Source organism: Armigeres subalbatus, chromosome 2 (assembly GCF_024139115.2).
Source record: "Armigeres subalbatus isolate Guangzhou_Male chromosome 2, GZ_Asu_2, whole genome shotgun sequence".
Lineage (NCBI taxonomy): Eukaryota > Metazoa > Arthropoda > Insecta > Diptera > Culicidae > Armigeres > Armigeres subalbatus.
Window position 1 is genome coordinate 345807575 of NC_085140.1, and position 13949 is coordinate 345821523.

Consider the following 13949-nt stretch of genomic DNA (forward strand, 5'->3'; position numbering starts at 1 on the left):
CCTATAATATTTTTCTAATAATACGCTTTCATTATTTATCCCAAAAATTAAACCGAAATCAATGAGTTCGAATATCGATTTAGAATCATTCAATGCATGAATTAAAATAACCAGGAAATCATATCTTCATCAGACACTATTGAAAAGCGTATCATCTGGCAACCATCCTATATGTGGGATGGTAATGAGCTGACAGTCATTCGCAGTGCTTTACCATCGAGAAACGAAGACGAATGGCAATCATCCGAAACGCGTATTAGGGTAAAGTGCCCAATAGTGGACCCCAACCAATAGTGGACCTTCCAGCCATTTTGCATTATTACAGCACAATGTCAACATGTTGCTAAGAAATTCTATCAGGGAACCTACCTTACAGCCCTATGATTTGATTACATGCATTGGAAATGCTATGGAAAGTAAAATAAGATGATTTTTTACAATTCTTTAAAAAATAAACACTAGAGTGTCCATTATAGGAATATTTTGGGGGGTCCATAATAGGGAAGAAGAACGTCCCGAAACGGGACATGAAAATTAAATGAAGTGTCGACTATAAGGAAGCCATTTCCTATTATGGACCCCCAGGGGGTCTACTATAGGGCAAATTCAGTTAGACTTTAAAATGTTAATTTCAACGAATAACGTCCTGTATTTGGGTGTTTTATGTATGTATCGTGAAGATTGGATGCATAGCTTGTTATTAGACATCAAGCAGAATTAATATGTTGAAAATTTCTACTGCTTATGACAGGAAGAGCAAAACTTCGCTACTAGGGGGTCCACTATTGGGTATTTTACCCTATTTTCGTTAAGGGGCGGGAGCAGATCAACTGTCAGTCGATATGAAGAGGAAGTTTTGGTTCAGTGTAGTAAGTATACAAGTTTTCGATTTAGAGGTAAAGGCAGATGTTTACTGCAAGCGGCAGATGTTTACTTTGTGCCGGAGCCAAACATTGAAGATTGTGGTTGTGTTCGTTTCAGATCTTATATTGAGCTCGTGACTACCCTCATGGCTATCAGTGCGACGAAACAAGCTGTGGTAGAGGTTTACAAGCACAGACAAACAGACAAAACACATTGAACATTAATTCATTAAATTCATCGTCGTTCACTAACACACTTACGACATCTGTTGATTTCAGTTAGTTGGGCAAATCACGTACCAGATGGCGATAGTGAGCAAACGTCAAGCTCAAATCCAATGCACGCACTACGAGTGATCGATTGGCTAATGATAATTTGAATTGACCAGTAAATCAGTGAACGATGGAAATTTCACGAGTGTTATGTCTTATCATGCCTCTTCTTAATTTGGCAGGTTCGTGGCACGATTTTTACACTGCGCAATCCGTTGCGCTTGACCCTAAAGGGAGTTTCCTTTAAAACAGTTTCCTAACCCATAATCTGGGCAGATGGGATCACTAATCACAAAACGATGTGGTTCCGAAGAACGCTAACTACGAACAGAACGTTCATTACAGAGTCCAAATGTGTTTTATATTACAAGCTATGTGTTGCTACATTTCGCGTCATTGCGCATATACAAAGTGGTTTAATTTTGCTTACACTGGTTAAACGTGAGGGTATTGATCCGTGTGACAAATATAATTTATTGAGCATGGAGAGTCGATGTGCTTGCTCTGCACAAGCATTGAAATAAGTAATTTGATCCGAACGCTTGGGGTGAAATTGCTAAGTTATGAGTTTTGTCAATCGTTAATACAATGTATATGACACCTCCCTTTTTACAAAAAAAATAATTGAAGTGAAATGAAATTATTTTATTTTTGACAAAATTTTGGCAATTCTTCGATTTTTTTTCTTTTCTTTTTTTTTGTTTTGCGAGTTTATTCTTTATGCTTTTACAATTCTATTTTTATGAATTACTGTTTGTTTGTTTGTGTTTTCATTAACAATAGTACAATTTGGGCTGTTGATTTCTTTTTACAATATATGGGCCTAGATAGAATGGGTCTAATTTTTTACGATTTTCGTTTGTAATATAAATGTGGTCACCGATTCTCAGATCTATTGGATTAATTTTCTCGTTTACTACTTTTTGTCTACTTTCTTTTCGCTCTAGCAAATTGTCTCTAGCTAATTTGTTTGTTATATTCAGTTTAAATTTTAATTCGTTGTAATATTCCTCAAGGTTATAAATCGGCTCATGGTTTGACGTTTTTCGAAAATCAATTGGTAAATTTGCTTTATGTCCAAATACTAATTCAAACGGTGTAAAACTGTGCTCGATATGGGGTGTTGTGTTGTAGCTGAATGTATAAAATTGAATCCAATCATCCCAGTCATCTTTGTGATCATTGGTAAAACATCGCAGATACTCGTTCAAGCATCTATGATTTCTTTCCAATGCTCCAATTGTCTGTGGGTGATACGCTGTTGAAAATTTTTGTTTTATAGATAAAAGTTGGCAAATTTGATCAAGGACTTCGTTGTTATACTCTGTGCCTTGATCTGTTCTAAATTCCAAAATATTTCCGTAAATCAGAATAAAATGTTCGACAAGCGCCTTTGCTATTATTGCTGCTTCTTTTGTAGGTATTGGAATACAAACTACGTATTTGGTTAGATTGCATTGTAGTGTTAGAATATACCGGTTACCGTTTCTCGTTCTTATGAACGGTCCAACTGTATCCGCTGAAAGAACTTCGAAAGGTTTTGATGGTGTGGTAGTAGTAACTTGATTTTCTTTAGTATGTCGGTGAACTTTACTGATTTTGCACATATTGCAAGACTTGACAAAATTTGCAACATCTGCTTTCATGTTTCTCCATTTGTATACTTCTCTTATTTTCAAATACATTCTGTGCTGTCCAATATGACCTGACGTCGGGGTCATATGGAAATTCTGAAGAACTTCTTTGATTTTTTCCTGTGTTGTCAGTAGTTTTGGAGGATTGAATAATATTATTTCGCATTTGGAAATGGCTCTGTTAGCGATTTCCTTGAATGTACTAGCGCTGATTTCTTTTGAAAAGGTTATCTTCGAGTGAAATGGCCAATTTATCTCTTCTATATTTTATTAAAATCTCTTCAATTTTCAGAAGAGCATACTCTAGCGCATGACTTCCGTTATTCAGAGTAATTTCAATACTTCCCAATATTTTGTATAATTATGGCTGTATACATTAAATCTTACTTGGTTTCGGTGCACTTGCAACCAAGCTTAAGGATTTTTCTGGTCTCAGAGGGATTTTCAGTTTGCCAAGCATTAAGGTGATCAATCTTATTACTTGGTTCTTCTGATCTTAGTTTAGTTTACTATTTGATTGTGAACTGTGTTGTTTTCTTGCCATTGCCCTAGTGTTGACTGTTAAAACTGATAATTTTTTCAGTTCATCTGAATTTGAAGGAATGCGCGAAAGTGCGTCTGCTCCTACATTACTTTTGCCTGAAACATATTCAATTTCAAAATCGAACTCTGCTAAATCTAAGCGCATTCGTGTTAATTTGCTAGTAGGATTCTTCATGCCGAATAGATATACTAGTGGCTTATGATCCGTACGAACTATAAACTTTTTCCCGTGTAAATAACTTTTAAAATGATTGATGGGCCAATGTATGGCCGTTAGCTCTTTTTCAATTGTTGGTTTGTTACTTTCACCTTTTGTGAAGCTTTTGCTTGCGTAGGCGATTGGTAAATCATGGTTGTCATGTTGTTGTGAAAGAATGGCTCCACACGCTACGTTAGAAGCATCCGTAGTAAGGATAATTTTTTTCGTAAAGTCTGGGTAACGCAAAATTGTCGGAGATATCAGTAATCGTTTTAATTTCTCAAAACTGTTTTGATGTAAATGTGTCCAAGCAAATTTTACACCCTTTTTCAATAAATTGTTCAAGGGCTTTGCTATATGTATTCGCAAAATTTGGCACAAACTTTCTGTAATAATTACAGAAAGCGACGAATCGTCGTATTTCATCCGCATTTGTAGGTACTGGGAAATCTTTGATGACTTGGAATTTGCTATTATCTGGTAAAATCCCTTTATCTGTAATACGATGTCCTAGATAAAGAACTTCTCTTCGAAAAAAGTTGCATTTTTCAGGGTTGAGCTTAAGATTATAGTACCTCAAGCGCTCGAAAACCTTTTGTAAATTGTTCAGATGATGATTTACTGAACAACCTATAATAATTATATCGTCATTATATATAAAGGCACAATCAGGATATAATCCTGCCATAGCGATGTTCATCATTCGCTGGAAGCTATTAGGGCTAATGTTTAACCCGAAAGGTAATCGCTTAAAATTGAAGTGTCCAGATGAAGTGGAAAAGCTGTGTATTTTTGCTTCCGGATCCAATGGAATCTGGTGAAATCCAGACATTAGATCCAGTGTTGTAAAATATTTAGCATTTCCTAATTGATCAAGAATTGTATCAATTCTTGGCAATGGAAATTTATCTGCCAAGATTTTTTTATTCAACTGGCGAAAATCAACGACCAGTCTCCATTTTTTGCTATTGTTGTCCGATTTTTTTGGAACAAGTAAAATTGGACTATTATACAACGATTTTGATGGTTCTATAATATCGTCCTTCAGCATCTTTTGAACTTGTTTTTATTTCATCATTTTGTGAATAAATATTCTTATAATTCGGGATATAAACTGGAACGGGGTCCGTTAAGTGAATATTTTGAGTATAAAAATTGTTTGTGCTCAATTTCTCATCTGACATACAGAAGATGTCTGAATTTTGTTCGATTAATTTTTTCAAAGGTTTCTGTACAAAGTGGGGAACGTTTGAAAATCTATTTTAGAAAGCAATTTTTGGTTTCGTTCATTATTTAAATTGGGTTTCGTCGCGATTTGTTCATAATTACAAATTTCTTCGACTACGGGATGAAAGTTTTGAAATTGTGCATGTATGTCTGTTGGTTTTATTAATTTTAACATAGCATGCGTGGGAGATACTATTGTATTTCCACAAAATATTCCAGGTAAAATTTCCTGTGAAAATACTATAGAATCAGAAGTAACTTTGAAGTTTGGTATTCTGCGTACTACTTCACACCTCGGTGGGAGAATAATGGTGTTTTGGAAACTATCCTCGATTGGTATTGAAACAACATGATTTTGGTAATTGAAATTTAATAGCCAATATTCATAGTCTATAGTACATCTGTGCTTGATAAGAAAAATCCTGTCCCAAAATACCGTCTGTTGGTATTGGGAAATCATTACCAACTATCTGAAAATTATGACTTATTTGAAGACAGTCATTGAATCGTAAGTTAGTAGTAGTTTCGGCAATGGTTTCAGATATTCCATTGGTTATACCTGAGAGTTTATATTTAATATTTCTATCAATAGGTTGGTTAACAGATATTTTCCCACTTTTAAAAAGTGAAACGTCGGCTCCACTATCAATTATTAATGTACATTTTGAATTGGTCATATGTACATCTAAAGTAATAAAATTTACAGCGTTTACATTTGTTAAGTAAATTACGTTAGACGATGCGGGTTTACCTGCATCATATGTTGATCTAAAAATTATCGTTATTAATACTTTGTATATTACGTGAAAGATCCAGTTGATGAAAATTGGTTGGTACAGGAGGTGTATGAGATTGTGGTCCTGCATCTTGGGATATGGAATTTGGAATTGAGGTGTTATGAACACGTATTGCATCAGTTGTAAAGATTTTCCTTCGAGAATTTGTATGGTACCTTCCGCCACGTCCTCTATTTTGATAATAGTTATTCGTATTATGAGGAAAACTATTCCTGAATTGCAAATTATTTCCATGGTAGTTTGGTTGAGCGTTATACTGACCTCTTTTAATGAAACGAGTTGTGTCGTTTCGGTTGCTATTGAAGCGGCCTTTGTAGTTATGTTGCGTTTGTCTGCTTTTGAATGTTAACAATTGAGCAGATTGACATGAAGTGTTTGCAGTATTTTCCAAAACCTTTTGCGTGGCTTCCTTCATGTCCTTAAATGTACCTGCTTTAAGAATGAGCTTTGTCTCAGCCGAACCAATACCATTAATTAAGGTATCTACTCCAGCTTTTGTTGACATTGCTGTTGATATTGTATCAAGAATTCCACTATTAAGGTAGACAGCCTTCAATTTTATGGTAAGTCTTTCCACCTCGTCGCAGAATTTTTCTGCAGTGTCTTTTTGCTTCACTGCCTTCAGCTTGGCCAAAATATTCTCCGGTGTGGTTTTATCCTCACATCTTGTTTTAACGTCAGCAATAATATCGTCAATCGTTGCCAATCTTTCGGGTAGACCCAATCTGGCTTTCCCCGTAAGACGTGTCTTGCTGCTGTTGCTTGTTGGTTCGCCTCCGTTAGATCCTTCAAAAGATTTGCGGAATCCAAAAAAGCATCGATACCGTCAGCCGTTCCATCGTATGGCTGTACGATAGATGTAGCTACTTTATAATCAAACGGCATTGTGACTTGTGGTTTAGTATTTAATTGTTCAAATTTGAGTTTAAGAATATTTCGAATTTCAGATATTGAATTTCGAGATGCTTTAATTAAAAAAGTTAATTCCGTATCCGGTATAGTATCTTCTTCTTCTAGTAACCCCCTTTCAATTTGGTTATATAACTCGTTTGCGTAGTTTAATTTAGCCTGAAGAGTGGTAACTGTGAAATTTTATTAAATGGTTTTTTTAAATTAATTAGAAGTGTGTTCAGTAAGTCAATGTCGTCTTGTAAAGTCGACATTGATAAATATTTCAGCTAGATTAAATATTATACATCAGCTATATTTGCGATAGATGCTGCTTTTCCCATGGCATACCCTTTACGCTGCCAGCGTTTCTTCAACGTTTTTCTCAAGACTAAAATGAGTTGAATAAGTACAATTGCAAGGATTAGCCAAAGTTTAATTTCGTGTAATTTTCATTTTGTTCTAGGTGTTCAACTATGTTAATATTATTTTCGCCTTTTAGATCTACTTTTGAATTTGGTTTCCCCATCGTAATATAAATGTACAATATTTAATACACAATAATTATAATAATAACAATAATAACACGATGTAATAGTTTGAGTACTTCACCTTACTGAATTTTCCAGAACTCCAGCTGCTGTATTTTCACTCCACTGGTGTCGGGCTGGTGTTTTTTGGCATCTGCATTCTCTTCATCGCCTTGCTCGTCTGCTGTACAGATTATCTTCCGTATCTTGGTATCTGCATTCTCTTCATCGCCTTGCTCGTCTGCTGTACAGATTATCTTCCGAATCTTGGTATCTGCATTCTCTTCATCACCCCTCTCGCCTGCTGTACAGATTGTCTTGCAGATCTTCGCATCTGCATTCTCTTCATATCCTTTCTCGTGTATCGAACAGTTTGATTTTCACTTCACTATTTTTCTCGTGCATCGTAATGATCGTTCACGCATTTTACTAGCACTATACAATTATTTTGTATTGTTTTGCACATTTCACTAGCATTGTACGGATTGTCTTCCTCTCTTTGTTGTGCACCGTGCCGATGGTGTTAAACCTCTGTGCTAGCACTTAAATACTGGCTGCAACGATTGCGACTCAATTCCACGCAAACCATCTCTTCAATTTCTTAATGGCTGTTTTTTCTTCATTCTCGGTAAACTGTTGCACTGCACTAACTCTGGCCGGTCGCCATATCATGCCTCTTCTTAATTTGGCAGGTTCGTGGCACGATTTTTACACTGCGCAATCCGTTGCGCTTGACCCTAAAGGGAGTTTCCTTTAAAACAGTTTCCTAACCCATAATCTGGGCAGATAGGATCACTAATCACAAAACGATGTGGTTCCGAAGAACGCTAACTACGAACAGAACGTTCATTACAGAGTCCAAATGTGTTTTATATTACAAGCTATGTGTTGCTACATTTTCGCGTCATTGCGCATATACAAAGTGGTTTAATTTTGCTTACACTGGTTAAACGTGAGGGTATTGATCCGTGTGACAAATATAATTTATTGAGCATGGGAGAGTCGATGTGCTTGCTCTGCACAAGCATTGAAATAAGTAATTTGATCCGAACGCTTGGGGTGAAATTTGCTAAGTTATGAGTTTTGTCAATCGTTAATACAATGTATATGACAGTCTGTTTGTCTGTGATACATGTGTTTATCCAGTGGGGAGAGGCAAAACACCGTACACGGAAGAAATAAACTACCCAATAGTGAGTTCAATTCACCCAACCTCGAACATCCGTACGGGAAGCCAAAATTGAGTAAATGGGGTCGAAGTACACTCAGAAAAATCGACACATACTTTATGGCAAAAATCCATGTATTTTGAAACATGCATATCATGTGTCGGCACATACTTAATTGCATACAAATTCACACATGAATACCGTGGACCCCCGATAATTTGAACGGTACCTCATTCAAATTAACGGGGTTCATTTTTAATTTGAACTTCTGGTTACTCTATTTGCATCAGAAAAACTGGTATCTGGCTGCTCTCTTTGCTGGTTTGTTTTGATTCTGCATTCCGTTTCACGATGTTCCATTTTTCTTTTCTTGATTCCACGTATTAAATGACGTTTGAACCATTTTTAATTTGAACGATGTTCAAACGAACGGGGTTCAAATTAAGAAGTGTTCAGATTAAAAGCGGTCATATTACCGGGGATCCACGGCACTATGACCAACATGGATAGTATTGTTCAACTGTCAAAATCATCGAAAATCAGTAAAATTATTTACCGAACAGTTAGGCTGTTGAGATTTCGGTAAAATTGTACCGAGTACGGCGATTAATTTTAAGTGTGAATGCCGTACGAGGGAGGGAATTAGTTAGGGAGAGAAAAGGCGGAAAGAGAACATTCAGAATATTTGTGTGTATTAATGTGTATTCTCAATTCTCCGTGAACGGATATGTATACATTCGCGAAGTCGAAGCAAAATTCTTCACACAAACAATGACAGTTCTCTATGAGTTTTTACAGTAGAGTAACAGAGAGGAGAAGATGGCAGCCATGTTTCACTCAAACTCTGACAGATAGCAATGGGATTTCTCATAGGAGGGAAGAGCAGAATTTGCTTCGACTTCGCGAATTGCAGCCGGTGCTTGCCATGGTTGGTTGGGAACAAAAGTTAACTGCACACTTTAATGTCATGTAATTTCAATTTTTTTTGTTTGGTTTTCAAAATAGTGAGATTATTGCGTTTTCATTGGGTAAGTTGTTTTCGACCAAAAAATGTTTGTCAACAGATGAATATACATTGAGTCATGAAGATAGATTCTGATTAGCAATCCTTCCCTCCATGCAGCGAGAATCTGTAAAATGTCAGGCAGTTGTTATCATTTAGAAGCCTACCTTTCCGTCCTTTTGTTTTTGTGTGCAGAGTAGGTATTTGCGGGTTAGCATTCTTGGGACAGAGAACTGCACTGTAAATGTTCCTTTTTGGTTCTCGCTCTATACTCGTTTCAAAGTATGCACCATATAGAAAGTGCAGTACGCGCAGAATCGTGACTAGCATGTTCGGATGGTGATGGTGGTGGTGACGAATACAAGTAAAAGTAAGGATAATACACACGACGGTGTTAACTTTGACATAATGTTTCCTACAGTACTGCATAGGACGATCATTTCAAAATGCTTATAATAAATTTTAGACAAAATATAATTAAAATCTGATTGATGAATGATACGGAAAAAGTTCCGAACTGTATGATAGATACATTTTTGGAAATTTTTCAAAAAACTGAGACAAGCTTCCAAATATTTAATTCAGAACTTTTTCCGTATCGTACATCAATCAGATTTTAATTACAATTTGTCTAGAATTTATTAAAAGCTTTTTAATATTATCTTCCTATATGCTGTACTGTAATCTGTCAAAGTTAACACCGTCGTGTGGGTCGTGTGTCTTTTTCTTATTTTTGCTTGGATTCATCCATACAGTCGCATGTCCAAGTGCTTGTCGTTGTCAAATGTTGTTTTGTTTCGTCTTCGGTTTTGTTTTGTCGGGCCTGGATGTAGTGCTGGTGTTGACTTGGGAAAATATGGGAACGGGGTTAATGGTAAGGTGTTTGCGTTGTTTGAACTTTATTCTTATCTGATGCAGAGCTGTGCACACCACTCGCGATGCAGTTGCGACATCCGGAAGTGGAAGAAAATGCGATTGTCGCGAGAGCTCAGTTCGGTTTTTAACTGGATTTATAATAACTATAAAGAACGTACAGGAGACCTACTGTCAATTAGTTTATAAATAATCAGTCGATGAAAAAAGTAAAGGTTGAGGTTGGAAAACCAAAACAAAATTTTGGAAGTTTGATGCATTCATTTACTGCAGTAGTATTGCTCAGAGTCTATTATATATAGAGTTACGCAAAGAGTGAAGCCAAATCTACCTATTCAACTGTCAAACCGTCTACCTATCGAGCAAAGTAAACAAATGATTGTTGGTAAGGCGGAAGTACTGTTATCGCCTGATAATTATTATGGCGAATTAGAACTCATGAATTGAAATGTATTAGATTTGTTCTAGAAACAGCTTCAGAAAAACTTCAATACACCCCCCAATAAAGTTGCAACAAGAAACTCACGTGTTTGCACTCTGTAGGTGACTTTGGTTATTGAATTAAAAAGCTTTAGAAGTGATCACTCCCGTGAAGTCACTTGAAGGGTTGAACAAAAATGAAAGTTTTCAACATAATAACAAGAGCATCATTCAGAATAAGAGTAAGAAGGTCCTCTTTGCGCAACTCATGAAAAAAATGTTACTTAGGTCCTTTTGAAAAGTTAAGCGAGAATATAATAGTCTCTGGTATTCCTGTTGTATTTATTACAACATAAATTATTATTAGGGTAGCCTAAAAAATTTACCATAGGCCACAGCTACTCGACTCCATCCTATGCCCGGAGTATTGGCCCTGACGGCAACGCGAAAACAAAATGGAGGTTGGGTGATGCTTTTCTATTTCACCCGACAAGACATATAGGACGTCAATTTCAAAATTCTTATTTAAATGTTTTTGCCGAAAATAGTTTGATTTTTCGGGTTAGAAATTTGAATTACTTTTAGATTGGCAACACGAGAGTTGAATTATTTCGATTAAAAAAAAAACATGTGTTGATAACCATATAGTTTTTTGAAAATTCTAACCCTACGTATTTAAAAGTTTTCAGTATAACTCTGTTAAACACATTTTAAAAGCATTTGCAAAACTAATTCCTATCTTCACCATGTCGAAATACAGTGATTTCACGCACACGTCCATCTCCGCGAGATGGCAGCAGCGCGGCTTCGTCAAGGCGAATCCTCCGAAAACCTGAGTCGGCTTTGGAAAAAAACTGACTGAGCGTAGACTGTTTCATGTTTGTTCGAAAAGCAGTATGGGGAAACAAAACTTTTCATTACACTGATTACTACAGCACTTCCCCAAGTAGCGCCAGTGAAAAGAGAACCCACTTAGCTAAAAGCACATTCCAGAGCCTTTACTCTATGTAAACCACACAGCAAATAATTTTGAAAATTCAACGACGTGTAAAATTGCAGCTAGCTCTATCAAACGAATATACATTTGATATTCAATTTAATTTGATTGACTTTTACAAGCAAGCACAGTTTAAATTTATTTCAATTTAAAATAACAGTGAGATCGATTGAATGTTACGTTTATTTGCATGCTCCAAATATGTGCATGAAAATACATTTAAAATCACAACATATTTTTATCTGTGCACATCTTAATAAATTGTTTTGACAATCAGTAATAGAATTCGCATCACTAAACATGCAACAATGCTGCTCCTCGAGTGAACGATTGCAAGACAAATTCCGACTACTATGTTGCACTGCACGTTTCAGTGACGCCCTCTGAGAAGTTTTATAACCATGACAAAAGATTAGCAACCTGGAATAAAATTGATTAGTAATTATTGAAACGACCAAAAGATGATTGCATAAAAAACTGAAAGCCATAACCTCAAATAGCTTTCAGGGAAACAACCTGAACATGATCCCCCATCATATAGGCTCTCCCCTTGCCATCGCTCAATATGGAAGCGCCACAGTCAGTACAATGAAAAATTCAACTTTCCCACCCCATGCCAACCCTCATACAAACCTGAAACGGCCAATCCAAACCAGCCCAAACAATCGGAGTACTCCCAGAATATGGAACAGCATCGACTGAGCGTGGCGAAGCAAAATTTATTTTTTGAACCACCCTTATTATTAGTTTGCTCCTACTGGTGCCGGTGTTTACATTCGCTCCGCGTTCAATTTTTTAGTATTTTCTTCGGGCAAGTATCACGATTAGTGCTAAGTTTCTACTGCAAACAAGTGATTAATTCCAAAAAGATGTTTCATAAGCATCCCATCAATATTTCCGGGTGGTTCCTGTGCGGAAAAGTGTTTAAAAACTTGTTCTGATTACGCTGTGGTGAGAAGAAGTGAAGTGCAGTGATAATCGCGGAGGGATATTAAATTGGCACGTAACTGCTGAATTTTTCCAAAGTTTGAGCCACTTTACAAAATTACAGGATACAGTGAAGAAATATGTTCATTAGTGCTGTCCAATGAACAGCTTGAAGTAGCTTAAAGTTTCTCCCGTTCTGCTTGTTCTTTTTTTGTCAACAAATAAACATGAGCAGGATGGGAATATCTTCGAGCTGCTCCAAGCAGCTCATTGGACCAAGATTTTTTTATGTACAGGTTATCCGACTTGGCAATATCCCCAACTCAGCCATCTTGGATTTTTGAATGGAATTTATGCTCGTTTGTTTACGTTTTGCACTGAAAATGTATGTTTCACCCCCGGGCTGGTTATTCCCATCTATTGACGAAGTCGGATAACCTGTACATAAAAAAATCAACAGAACAACATGAAAGCTTTTGATTGCAGTACTCAAATTAATTCATGAATAAAATGTTACTTAGGTCCTTTTGAAAAGTTAAGCGAGATTTTACCATGCGTGCAGTAAGAATCAACTGTGGTCCCTGTGGAATGTTGTTACATGAACTGAATCAGTGGTGAATTTCTCTGAAACCATGGTTAATTTAACTGAAAATTTATGGTAGTTTTAAAAACAACGCGTAGTCTACGAAATAGTAGTTTTTACCACGGAATTTTTGTCTGTGTATGCACAGGTTAGTAATTTAAACCAGTGTTGCCACATTTAAATCTGTATTTCAGACGTAAAACATCGTTTTCATCTGTATTAAATCTGTATGTTAAAATTTGTATTTTAAACGCAAAAATGAATTTCTTTATTAATAAATTTGGAAATATTTTTGAAAATTTTGGGTCTACGCTTATATTTATATATTTTCGTAGAATTTTAATATAAAGATTCGATTAAGGCTGTGAACCATTCCACCGATGCGATTAACTTTTAGTTAAAATTTGACAGTCCGAAGGTTATTTTCCCATCGTGGTTAAAATTTTACTCCGAAGCCGATCCATTTGAGTTTTGACAGATTGAAAGTTATTTGGAGCGAAATGGATTTGGCGCCAATTTTCTTGCGAAAAAGTTTAACAAAGTTTAACTGTCAAACTGTCAAATCTAACCATGCTTCGGAGGAGGGTTATTTTTAACCACGGCGAAATAACCATCGAACTGTCAAATTTTAACTAAAAGTTAAACGAATCGGTGGAATGGTTCACAGCCTAAGTTGTACACTATCCGTTCGATAACTGCAACGCATTTTAGACGTCCAACGGTTGTCATTCGACGTCATATGCAATAAAAGTGCATCTGATTGTGCAGCACATGACCATTTTGTATGAAACTCAGCTATGATGTTATAATTATTTCCGGGGTTTACAACTAATAGGCCTGATGGCGGGCTTGGTCACTATTTTGTGTCTAGTCACTAAAAGTCACTAAAGTCACTATTTTTGCTGTGCTTGTGGGAAAAAAGTTTAAAATAAAAATCATTTGTAATTTGTATTATTATCAACCAAATAAAATGTGAATCTGGTAGCAATATATTAAATTTGGGAAATATGCACCAAAGAAGTT

General features: G+C 36.1%; 1 protein-coding gene across 4 annotated transcripts in view; it reads left to right on the forward strand.

Moving 5' to 3' along the window:
* The window catches only part of LOC134212895 (inositol-pentakisphosphate 2-kinase), a 507776-nt gene that overhangs the window by 332391 nt on the left and 161436 nt on the right, over nt 1–13949 (forward strand). The window contains exon 1 of one of the 4 annotated variants that reach the window (XM_062691193.1): nt 9877–10000. The exons of the other annotated variants lie outside the window; for them this stretch is intronic. The gene's annotated coding sequence lies outside the window, so the exon portion shown is untranslated. Of the gene's footprint in view, nt 1–9876; nt 10001–13949 lie in introns of those variants that run through there. 4 annotated transcript variants of the gene reach the window in all.